The sequence below is a fragment of the Rutidosis leptorrhynchoides genome, chromosome 2 (genome assembly GCF_046630445.1).
Source record: "Rutidosis leptorrhynchoides isolate AG116_Rl617_1_P2 chromosome 2, CSIRO_AGI_Rlap_v1, whole genome shotgun sequence".
In the NCBI taxonomy this organism is placed as follows: domain Eukaryota; kingdom Viridiplantae; phylum Streptophyta; class Magnoliopsida; order Asterales; family Asteraceae; genus Rutidosis; species Rutidosis leptorrhynchoides.
The window spans coordinates 671,122,674-671,136,607 of record NC_092334.1 but is presented as its reverse complement, the minus strand read 5'-3'; positions in this window follow the sequence as shown (position 1 = coordinate 671,136,607).

Genomic DNA, 13,934 nt, shown 5'->3' with positions numbered 1-13,934 from the left:
ATTAATATTAAATATATTTATACGCATATTATACGTACATAGTTTTATACTTTTACTATACTTTAACTTTACCTTTACTTACTTTTACTTTACTTTAACTTTAATAATTCATACTTTAATAATTCACTTTAATAATTCACTTTAATAATTCATACTTTAATAATTCACTTTAATAATTCAAAAATCTATTATAAATAGAATTCAATAGGTTTCATTATTTCATAGAAACTTGAAAATATATTTCTCTAAACTCTCTCAATCGAATTACATATATATATATATATATATATATATATATATATATATATATATATATATATATATATATATATATATATATATATATATATATATATATATATATATATTTACTTAGTATTATTTCAAGATATTATTAGTATACATAAAATACTACGACGGAGTTATATTCAGACGATTTCAAAATAAGTTTTCAAACGGGATAGAGCTAAGGAAATTATGAGTTATAGCTATGGAGGTTATGGGTATTGTTCGAGGGTATTGCTCGTGAGGTCAACCTAACGTTTATCATTATTATTATTATCAATATTATTTTATCAAATAAATATGCGTAAAAAAGATATTTTTACCACACGTAATATAATTACATTAATAATACATACCACTATATTTTTATGATATTAAGTGAATTTTATAAATTTTATTACTTGAGATATATAAAAGTATATTTTTATCATATATGAATTTTAATATAAATTTTTATTTATTAATAAATGGCTTGTATTATTTAGTATAATAAGATCTGATAAATATATTTAAATATATAAAACGACTATATATAAGTTATATAATAAACATGTATAGATTTTGGAAGTCATTTTGGGTTAAGTTGACTTTTGTTGACTTTTGCATGTCGGTCTCGAGCATTAGGATTGTGATACACTACGACTTGACCTAAATTGTTAGACAGATATTGACCAACATATAAATATATATACTTAATATAGGTTCATGAATCCGAGACAAACCATGCACTTGTTCAGTGCCGTCATATACATAATTGCTACGAAATACAGTATTGTGAGTTTCATTACTCCATTTATATATATATTTTTGGGCTGAGAATACATGCACTGTTTTATAACTGTTTTACGAAATGGACACAAGTACTGTAGTGACCCGAACTTTTCCATGTTTATATATATTAATTGAGATTGATATTTACATGACTAAATGTTTCCAACGTGTTAAGCAATCAAACTTGTTAAGACTTGATTAAATGAAATAAGTTTCATATAGACAATTGATCACCCAAGTTGACCGGCGATTCACGAACGTTACAAATTTGTAAAAACTACATGTTGTGGTATATATAGACATATATATATATATATATATATATATATATATATATATATATATATATATATATATATATATATATATATATATATATATATATATATATATATATATGGTTGACATGAGATTATGATGAGTAAGTATCTCACTAAGTATATTAACAATGTGTGATATACATAAGAAATGAGATTACTAAGTTAAGAAACTCGAAATGATATATATAATGATTATCGTTATGATAACGTCTACTAAATACATATGTATCATATTAAGATATTGATACACTATATTTAACATGATAAAATGATATTTAAATATATCATTAAGTGTGTTAACAATGAACTACATATGTAAAAAGAAGACTACTAACTCAAGAATTACGAAACGAGACTTATATGTAACGATTATCGTTGTAACAATATTTTAATGTATGTATCATATTAAGAGATATTCATACATCATAATATCATGATAATATAATAATTTAACATCTCATTTGATATAATAAACATTGGGTTAACAACATTAATTAAGATCGTTAACTTAAAGGTTTCAAAACAACACTTACATGTAACGACTAACGAAGACTTAACGACTCCATTAGAATGTATATACATGTTGTGTTTTGATATGTATTCTTACACTTTTGAAAGACTTCAAGACACATATCAAAGTACTTCAACTTAACAAAAATTCTTACAATTACATCCTCGTTCAGTTTCATCAACAATTCTACTCGTATGCACCCGTATTCGTACTCGTACAATACACAGCTTTTAGATGTATGTAATATTGGTATATACACTCCAATTATCAGCTCTTAGCAGCCCATGTGACTCACCTAACACATGTGGGAACCATCATTTGGCAACTAGCATGAAATATCTCATAAAATTACAAAAATATTAGTAATCATTCATGACTTATTTACATGAAAACAAAATTACATATCCTTTATATCTAATCCATATACCAACGACCAAAAACACCTACAAACACTTTCATTCTTCAATTTTCTTCATCTAATTGATCTCTCTCAAGTTTCATCTTCAAGTTCTAAGTGTTCTTCATAAATTCCATAAGTATAGTTTCATAAAAATCAAGAATACTTCCAAGTTTGCAAGTCTACTTCCAAGCTTTCTAATCCATTCTAAGTAATCATCTAATATCAAGGAACCTTTGTTATTTACGGTAAGTTATCTTTCTAATTCAAGGTAATATTCATATTCAAACTTTGATTTAATTTCTACAACTATAACAATCTTATTTCGAGTGAAAATCTTACTTGAACTGTTTTCGTGTCATGATTCTGCTTCAAGAACTTTCAAGCCATCCAAGGATCCTTTGAAGCTAGATCCATTTTTCTCATTTCCAGTAGTTTTATCCAGAAAACTTGAGGTAGTAATGATGTTCATAACATCATTCGATTCATACATATAAAGCTATCTTATTCGAAGGTTTAAACTTGTAATCACTAGAACATAGTTTAGTTAATTCTAAACTTGTTCGCAAACAAAAGTTAATCCTTCTAACTTGACTTTTAAAATCAACTAAACACATGTTCTATATCTATATGATATGATAACTTAATGATTTAAAACCTGGAAACACGACGAACACCATAAAATCGGATATACGCCGTCGTAGTGAAACCGGGGGCTGTTTTGGTTTGGATAATTAAAAACTATGATAAACTTTGATTTAAAGGTTGTTCTTCTGGGAAAATGATTTTTCACTTGAACATGAAACTATATCCAAAAATCTTGGTTAAACTCAAAGTGAAAGTATGTTTTTCAAAATGGTCATCAAGATGTCGTTCTTTCGACGAAAATGACTACCTCTTTAGTAATTGACATGTCACTTAAATTTCCGACTATAAACCTATACTTTTTCTGTTTGGATTCTTAAATTAGAGTTCAATATGAAACCATAGCAATTTGATTCACTCAAAACGGATTTAAAATGAAGAAGTTATGGGTAAAACAAGATTGGATATTTTTGATCTTTTTAGCTAAGGGAAATGTTTAACAAATCTATACAAATCATATCCTAGCTAACTTATATTGTATTATACATGTATTCTAATATATTATTTAATCTTGGGATACCATAGACACGTATGCAAATGTTTTGACATATCATATCGACCCATGTATATATATTATTTGGAACAACCATAGACACTCTATATGCAGTAATGTTGGAGTTAGCTATACAGGGTTGAGGTTGATTCCAAAAATATATATACTTTGAGTTGTGATCTAGCCTGAGACGTGTATACACTAGGTCGTGGATTGATTCAAGATAATATATATCGATTTATTTCTGTACATCTAACTGTGGACAACTAGTTGTAGGTTACTAACGAGGACAACTGACTTAATACACTCAAATCTTTAAAACATAATAAAAATGGTTGTAATTATATTTTGATCATACTTTGATATATATATGTACATATTTGTATAGGTTCGTGAATCGATTCGTGGCCAAGTCTTATTTCCGAGGAAGGAAATATCTGTGAAAGTGAGTTATCGTCCCACTTTTAAAATCTAATATTTTTGGGATGAGAATACATGCAGGTTTTATAAATGATTTATAAAATAGACACAAGTACGTGAAACTACATTCTATGGTTGAATTATCGAAATCGAATATGCCCCTTTTTATTAAGTCTGGTAATCTAAGAATTAGGGAACAAACACCCTAATTGACGCGAATCCTAAAGATAGATCTATTGGGCCTAACAAACCCCATCCAAAGTATCGGATGCTTTAGTACTTCAAAATTTATATCATATCCGAAGGGTGTCCCGGAATGATGGGGATATTCTTATATATGCATCTTGTTAATGTCGGTTACCAGGTGTTTACCATATGAATGATTTTTATCTCTATGTATGGGATGTGTATTGAAATATGAAATCTTGTGGTCTATTGTTACGATTTGATATATATAGGTTAAACCTATAACTCACCAACATTTTTGTTGACGTTTAAAGCATGTTTATTCTCAGGTGAATACTAAGAGCTTCCGCTGTTGCATACTAAAATAAGGACAAGATTTGGAGTCCATGTTTGTATGATATTGTGTAAAAACTGCATTCAAGAAACATATGTCGATGTAATATATTTCTATTGTAAACCATTATGTAATGGTCGTGTGTAAACAGTATATTTTAGATTATCATTATTTGATAATCTACGTAATATTTTTAAAACCTTTATTGATAAAATAAAGGTTATGGTTGTTTTAAAAATGAATGCAGTCTTTGAAAAACGTCTCATATAGAGGTCAAAACCTCGCAACGAAATCAATTAATATGGAACGTTTATAATCAATATGAACGGGACATTTCAGTTGGTATCCGAGCGTTGGTCTTAGAGAACCAGAAAATTTTCATTAGTGTGTCTTATCGAGTTTGTTAGGATGCATTAGTGAGTCTGGACTTCGACCGTGTTTTCTTTAAAAATGATTGCTTAACATTTTTGTTGGAAACTATATATTATTAACATGTAAATATTATGTGATATATTAATCTCTTAACATGTTTGATATTGTGTGATAGATGTCTACCTCTAGCACAAATCCCATTGACTCACCTAATAATAACGAAGAGTCGAATATATATTGGCAAGATTCACAAGTTCCCGAAGAACCGGAAGAAGAGGAAACGGAACCGGAAGAAGAGGAACCGGAAGAAGAGGAACCAGAAGAAGAGGAACCGGAAGAAGAAGAGGTTTCGGAGGGGGGAATAGTAGGAACCACAGAAAACCGGTCAAATAAAAGAAAATTCTCAACCAATGGACCAAAGTTAATAATGGTCAATGGTGTTTCCGCTAAGGAATCAAAATATTGGGAAAATTACCAATTTTCCGATGAATCGGATCCTGATGAGGATTCCGATGATGTTATAGAAATTACCCCGACCCAATTTAATGAGGCAAAAGAAAATAATAAGGGAAAAGGCATCAAAATAGAGAAATCTGATTCCGACCCCGATGAACTTTATATGTACCGTCAACACCCGTATTTTCAATATCGTGACAATAACCCGGGAACCTCTAAACCACCAGGTTTTTCTAAACCAATGTGGAAAATGACGACTCGTATTAGAGGAACATCATATATCCCTAGAAGATTAGGAAAAAGAACCAAGTCCGAAGAAGAAGAAACCAGTGATTCAGATTAGAGGGGTGTGAGCATGTTGTGTAATAAATGTATTGTAGTGTGCTTGTACTTTTATGTTCTATGTAAAAATTGCTTGTATTGTTTGTTATTACGAATATAATCCTTGTCTATTTTACAGTATAAAAACAAAATGGACGTTAAGGGTAGACAACCAAATATTTTAGAAGACCTACCAGAGGATATGATTGAGGAAATCTTGTCTAGAGTCGGTCAGAATTCATCAGCACATTTAGTTACGGAAAAATTAACTTGTCAAACATTTGAAAGACTTTCCAGAAATGCCTTAGTTTATAAAAGGCTTTCCTTTGATAGGTGGGGTATATCACATTGGGGAGACTTTAAGTTACATCGTGTTTTCTTTAAAGCGTTAAATGCGGGGAACCAAAATGCAATTTTACGCTACGGGTTAAGAACCTATTTTGACTCAACATATCCCAACATAGGATTTCGTGAATTAGAAAGGGCTTCTAACATGCAACATAAAAAAGCATGTTATGCTTACGGGTTAGTGATGTTCGCTTCTTACCAAAGTGAGAAAAAGAACATCGGATTGCAGCTTTTAAATAAAACTTTCCCACAAGTGACGGATTCAGTAGTTGGGGTGAGAAACAAGGTTTTTAGATTATTACGGGGCTGTTGGACATTACGAAACCCTCGTCCTTTTGACGACATTATAACATGCTGCCTAGCCAATGGTCATAACGGTTATTTTCCACAAGACCAAGGATGGGAAGTCATCTTTGTAAAACCAGAATGCATGACTTGTTTCTGGACTTATGAATTACGTGTCTTTATTTTCTTTGCTGAACAACTTGCGTATTAACTAGATTTATCTTCAAAACTGTCCTGTATCATAGTACACTATATTTCATATTATATGTAATTTAGCGAAGTTGTAAGTTTGAAGAATATTTGTATGTGATATATTATTATAATCAGTTTTTCATATGGAATTGTAGTAGTTGAATTGTATATTAGCTACTAAGTATGAACTTAACGGGTAGGTAGTACCCGAATTTAAACTTTTAAAATGCTAATATGAAGAAAAAGCTTTTATAAATGAGTTCATATTATGCTATGAGATACTATTGACTACTCTTAATATTCTGTATGATTAACTTGTTTCATTTGACTATTTTGAAGGAAATGGCACCGACTACTCGACACACCTTGAATATGAGCGAAGAGGAATTTTGTGCCTTTCTTGCTTCAAACATAGCCGCAGTACAGGCCGCGCTACATACCAACAATAACTCTGAATCTAGCAATACAGCTAACGGCGCAAGAAATCGTATAGGATGCTCCTACAAGGAATTCACTGCCTGCAAACCTTCAGAATTTGATGGGACTGAAGGACCAATCGGATTGAAACGGTGGATCGAGAAAGTTGAATCGGTGTTTGCCATAAGTAAGTGTGCTGAAGGAGACAAAGTGAAGTACGCTACGCATACCTTCACAGGTATTGCGTTAACATGGTGGAATACCTATCTAGAGCAAGTGGGACAAGATGCTGCTTACGCGCTACCGTGGTCAGCATTCAAGCACTTGATGAACGAGAAGTACCGTCCCAGAACCGAGGTTAATAAGCTCAAGTCAGAACTTAGAGGGTTACGAACACAGGGATTCGATATTACTTCGTACAAAAGACGATTCACAGAATTGTACCTATTATGTCCGAGAGCGTTCGAAGATGAGGAAGAGAAGATCGACGCGTTTGTGAAAGGGTTACCGGAGAGAATCCAAGAAGATATAAGTTCACACGAGCCTGCCTCCATACAAAAGGCATATAGAATGGCTCACAAACTAGTGAACCAGATTGAGGGAAAAATTAAAGAACAGGCGGCCGAAGAGGCCAACGTGAAGCTAGTCAAAAGAAAGTGGGAGAAAAATGGTGATAAGAGTCACCAAAACAACAACAACTATCCCAACAATCGCAACATCAATCGCAACTACAACAAACGGCACAACAACAACAACAACAATAACAACAACAACAACTACAACAATCATCCCAACAACAATAACAACCGCAACAACAACAACAATCAGAAGCAGCTATGCCAAAGGTGTGAAAAGTATCACTCGGGGTTCTGTACCAAATTTTGCAACAAGTGTAAAAGAAATGGTCATAGCGCGGCGAAGTGTGAGGTCTACGGACCAGGGGTTAACAGAACGAAAGGAACAAATCGTGTTGGAACGAGTAATGGCAGAGCAAGTAGTGTCGGAGCAAGTTATGCCAATGTAGTTTTGTTATAAATGTGAAAAACTGGGCCACATTATTAGAAATTGCCCAAACCAGGAGAACACGAATGGACAAGGCCGCGGAAGAGTTTTCAATATTAATGCGGTAGAGGCACAGGAAGACTCGGAGCTTGTTACGGGTATGTTTCTTATTGACAATAAATCTGCTTACGTTTTATTTGATTCGAGTGCGGATAGAAGCTATATGAGTAGAGATTTTTGTGCTAAATTAAGTTGTCTATTGACGCCGTTGGATAGTAAATTTTTACTCGAATTAGCTAACGGTAAATTAATTTCAGCAGATTATATATGCCGGAATCGAGAAATTAAACTGGGTAGCGAAATATTTAAGATTGATTTGATGCCAGTAGAGTTAGGGAGTTTTGATGTAATAGTTGGCATGGACTGGCTGAAGGAGATGAAAGCAGAGATCGTATGTTACAAAAATGCAATTCGCATTGTACGAGAAGAAGGAGAACCCTTAATGGTGTACGGAGAAAAGGGCAACACGAAGCTACATCTTATTAGTAATTTGAAGGCACAAAAACTAATAAGAAAAGGTTGCTATGCTGTTCTAGCACACGTTGAGAAAGTACAAACTGAAGAAAAGAGCATCAATGATGTTCCCGTCGCAAAAGAATTTCCCGATGTATTTCTGAAAGAATTACCGGGACTACCTCCACATCGATCTATTGAATTTCAAATAGATCTTGTACCAGGAGCTGCACCAATAGCTCGTGCTCCTTACAGACTCGCACCCAGCGATATGAAAGAACTGCAAAGCCAACTGCAAGAACTATTAGAACGTGGTTTCATTAGACCAAGCACATCACCATGGGGAGCTCCTGTTTTGTTTGTCATGGTACATTTAGGTTGTGTATTGACTACAGAGAGTTGAATAAACTTACCATCAAAAACCGTTATCCACTGCCGAGAATTGACGACTTATTTGATCAACTACAAGGCTCGTCGGTTTATTCAAAAATCGATTTACGTTCTGGGTATCATCAAATGCGAGTAAAGGAGGATGATATTCCAAAAACTGCTTTTAGGACGCGTTATGGTTATTACGAGTTTATGGTTATGCCATTTGGATTGACTAACGCACCAGCTGTGTTCATGGACCTTATGAACCGAGTGTGTGGGCCATATCTAGACAATTTTGTCATTGTTTTCATCGATGACATACTTATTTACTCAAAGAATGATCAAGAGCACGAAGAACATTTGAGAAAAGTGCTAGAAGTACTGAGGAAAGAAAAACTGTACGCTAAGTTTTCAAAGTGTGAATTTTGGTTGGAAGAAGTTCAATTCCTCAGTCACATAGTGAACAAAGAAGGTATCCAGGTGAACCCGGCAAAGATCGAAACCGTTGAAAAGTGGGAAACCCCAAAAACTCCGAAGCATATACGTCAATTTTTAGGATTGGCTGGTTACTACAGAAGATTCATCCAAGATTTCTCCAAAATAGCAAATCCCTTGACTGCATTAACGCATAAAGGGAAGAAATTTGAATGGAAGGATGAACAAGAGAAGGCGTTTCAGTTATTGAAGAAAAAGCTAACTATGGCACCTATATTGTCATTGCCTGAAGGGAATGATGATTTTGTGATTTATTGTGACGCATCAAAGCAAGGTCTCAGTTGTATATTAATGCAACGAACGAAGGTGATTGCTTATGCGTCTAGACAATTGAAGATTCACGAGCAAAATTATACAACTCACGATTTGGAATTGGGTGCTGTTGTTTTTGCATTAAAGACTTGGAGGCATTATTTATATGGGGTCAAAAGTATTATATATACCGACCACAAAAGTCTCCAACATATATTTAATCAGAAGCAACTGAATATGAGACAACGCAGCTGGATTGAACTGTTGAATGATTATGATTTTGAGATTCGATACCACCCGGAGAAGGCGAATGTGGTAGCCGACGCTTTGAGTAGAAAGGACAGAGAACCTATACGAGTAAAAGCTATGAATATAATTATTCATACTAACCTTACTACTCAAATAAAGGAGGCGCAACAGGGGGTTGTAAAAGAAGGAAAGTTGAAGAATGAGATACCTAAAGGATCAGAGAAACATCTTAATATTCGGGAAGACGGAACCCGATATAGGGCTGATAGAATTTGGGTACCAAGGTTTGGAGATGTGAGAGAAATGGTACTTAGAGAAGCACATAAAACCAGATATTCAATACATCCCAGAGCAGGGAAGATGTATAAAGATCTCAAGAAAAACTTTTGGTGACCGGGTATGAAAGCCGATATTGCTAAATATGTAGGAGAGTGTTTGACATGTTCTAAGGTCAAAGCTGAACATCAGAAACCATCAGGTTTACTACAACAACCTGAAATCCCGGAATGGAAATGGGAAAACATTACTATGGATTTCATTACTAAATTGCCAAGGACTGCAAGTGGTTATGATACTATTTGGGTAATAGTTGATCGTCTCACCAAGTCAGCACACTTCCTGCCAATGAGAGAAGATGAAAAAATGGAGAAGTTGGCACGGTTGTATTTGAAGGAGGTTGTCTCCAGACATAGAATACCCGTCTCTATTATCTCTGATAGGGATGGTAGATTTGTTTCAAGGTTCTGGCAGACGTTGCAACAAGCATTGGGGACTCGTCTAGACATGAGTACTGCCTATCATCCACAAACTGATGGGCAGAGCGAAAGGATGATACAAACGTTTGAAGACATTCTACGAGCATGTGTTATTAATTTCAAAAACAGTTGGGATCGACACTTATCGTTAGCAGAATTTTCCTACAACAACAGTTATCATTCTAGTATTGAGATGGCGCTGTTTGAGGTACTTTATGGTAGAAAGTGCAGGTCTCCGATTTGTTGGAATGAAGTGGGGGATAGACAGATTACGGGTCCGGAGATAATACAAGAAACTACCGAGAAAATCATCCAAATTCAACAACGATTGAAAACCGCCCAGAGTCGATAAAAGAGCTACGCGGACAGTAAAAGAAAAGATATAGAGTTTGAAATTGGAGAAATGGTCATGCTTAAGGTTTCACCTTGGAAAGGAGTTGTTTGATTTGGTAAACGGGGGAAACTAAATCCAAGGTACATTGGACCATTCAAGATTATAGATCGTGTCGGACCAGTAGCTTACCAACTGGAGCTACCTCAACAACTCGCGGCTGTACATAACACTTTTCACGTCTCGAATTTGAAGAAATGTTTTGCTAAAGAAGTTCTCACTATTCTGTTGGACGAAATCCAAATCAATGAAAAACTTCAATTCATTGAAGAACCCGTCGAAATAATGGATCGTGAGGTTAAGAGACTTAAGCAAAACAAGATACCGATTATTAAGGTTTGATGGAATGCTCGTAGAGGACCTGAGTTCACATGGGAGCGTGAAGAACAGCTGAAGAAGAAATACCCGCATCTATTTCCAGAAGATTCGTCAACACCTTCAACAGCTTAAAATTTCGGGACGAAATTTATTTAACGGGTAGGTACTGTAGTGACCCAAACTTTTCCATATTTATATATATTAATTGAGATTGATATTTACATGACTAAATGTTTCCAACATGTTAAGCAATCAAACTTGTTAAGACTTGATTAAATGAAATAAGTTTCATATAGACAATTGATCACCCAAGTTGACCGGCGATTTACGAACGTTACAAATTTGTAAAAACTACATGTTGTGGTATATATAGACATATATATATGGTTGACATGAGATTATGATGAGTAAGTATCTCACTAAGTATATTAACAATGTGTGATATACATAAGAAATGAGATTACTAAGTTAAGAAACTCGAAATGATATATATAACGATTTTCGTTATGATAACGTCTACTAAATACATATGTATCATATTAAGATATTGATACACTATATTTAACATGATAAAATGATATTTAAATATATCATTAAGTGTGTTAACAATGAACTACATATGTAAAAACAAGACTACTAACTCAAGAATTACGAAACGAGACTTATATGTAACGATTATCGTTGTAACAATATTTTAATGTATGTATCATATTAAGAGATATTCATACATCATAATATCATGATAATATAATAATTTAACATCTCATTTGATATAATAAACATTGGGTTAACAACATTAATTGAGATCGTTAACTTAAAGGTTTCAAAACAACACTTACATGTAACGACTAACGAAGACTTAACGACTCCATTAGAATGTATATACATGTTGTGTTTTGATATGTATTCTTACACTTTTGAAAGACTTCAAGACACATATCAAAGTACTTCTACTTAACAAAAATTCTTACAATTACATCCTCGTTCAGTTTCATCAACAATTCTACTCGTATGCACCCGTATTCGTACTCGTACAATACACAGCTTTTAGATGTATGTACTATTGGTATATACACTCCAATGATCAGCTCTTAGCAGCCCATGTGAGTTACCTAACACATGTGGGAACCATCATTTGGCAACTATCATGAAATATCTCATAAAATTACAAAAATATTAGTAATCATTCATGAATTTTTTACATGAAAACAAAATTACATATCCTTTATATCTAATCCATATATCAACGACCAAAAAGACCTACAAACACTTTCATTCTTCAATTTTCTTCTTCTAATTGATCTCTCTCAACCACATAAAACCGATCAAATAAAAGAAAATCCTCAACCAATGGACCAAAGTTAATAATGGTCAATGGTGTTTCCGCTAAGGAAGCAAAATATTGGGAAAATTACCAATTTTCCGATGAATCGGATCCTGATGAGGATTCCGATGATGTTATAGAAATTACCCCGACCCAATTTAATGAGGCAAAAGAAAATAATAAGGGAAAAGGCATCAAAATAGAGAAATCTGATTCCGACCCCGATGAACTTTATATGTACCGTCAACACCCGTATTTTCAATATCGTGACAATAACCCGGGAACCTCTAACTCACCAGGTTTTTTTAAACCAATGTGGAAAATGACGACTCGTATTAGAGGAACATCATATATCCCTAGAAGATTAGGAAAAAGAACCAAGTCCGAAGAAGAAGAAACCAGTGATTCAGATTAGAGGGGTGTGAGCATGTTGTGTAATAAATGTATTGTAGTGTGCTTGTACTTTTATGTTCTATGTAAAAAGTGCTTGTATTGTTTGTTATTACGAATCTAATCCTTGTCTATTTTACAGTATAAAAATAAAATGGATGTTAAGGGTAGACAACCGAATATTTTAGAAGACCTACCAGAGGATATGATTGAGGAAATCTTGTCTAGAGTCAGATATTATTGAGGATATGATTAGGGATTATCTATTTCAGCCTTATCCATAAATCAGATGAGTAGAATAGATAGAGATGATAGGGAGAAGAATTGAAACCCTGACAAGAATGGTGAGCGATTTACAAGCTAGACTTGTTATACAAGCATCACCAGCAGTTACCGGCAGTATCATCAGCATCAACAATATCGTCAGCACCACCATCACCGTCAGTACTGTCAGCATCATCAGCACTAGCAGCACCTATAACATCACAAGTTCCGTCAGTTTAAGAATCGTCGTGGACGTCATCATTGATCAACAACGAGTATTTTGTATCAACGAGTTATGAAGTATTAACTCATTCTTCTGAAGAAATTATATATATATATATATATATATATATATATATATATATATATATATATATATATATATATATATATATATATATATATATATATATGAATGCTGAAACTATAAAAAATCTTTCGTACTAAGCTATTGAATATGAATTGAAAAAGGGTAGATACTACTCAGTTAAATTCATATTACTAATATGCTATGATGTACATCCTTCGTTAACAACCTAACCATCGTAACTACAATCTTTGATTCAATTAAATGAATTCAGTTTCATAATAAACCAAGTGTATCATTCAATAACATGTTTGATTTTACACTTTCATCTTCATTGTACTCGAAACTTACTGGAAAACAACATTCGTATCTTGTGAAGTTAGCAAGAGTTCTATGAGCATCAGCATAATTCACTAAGGAAATATCTATAAGAATAAATATTGAAGTACTGATTACATTAGCGAAATACTCCGCGAAGATTATGTAATCTCTAATGTTTTAGAGATTATTCTTTACTAATCCAAGCCGAAAATCAAATGAGCTTAATAT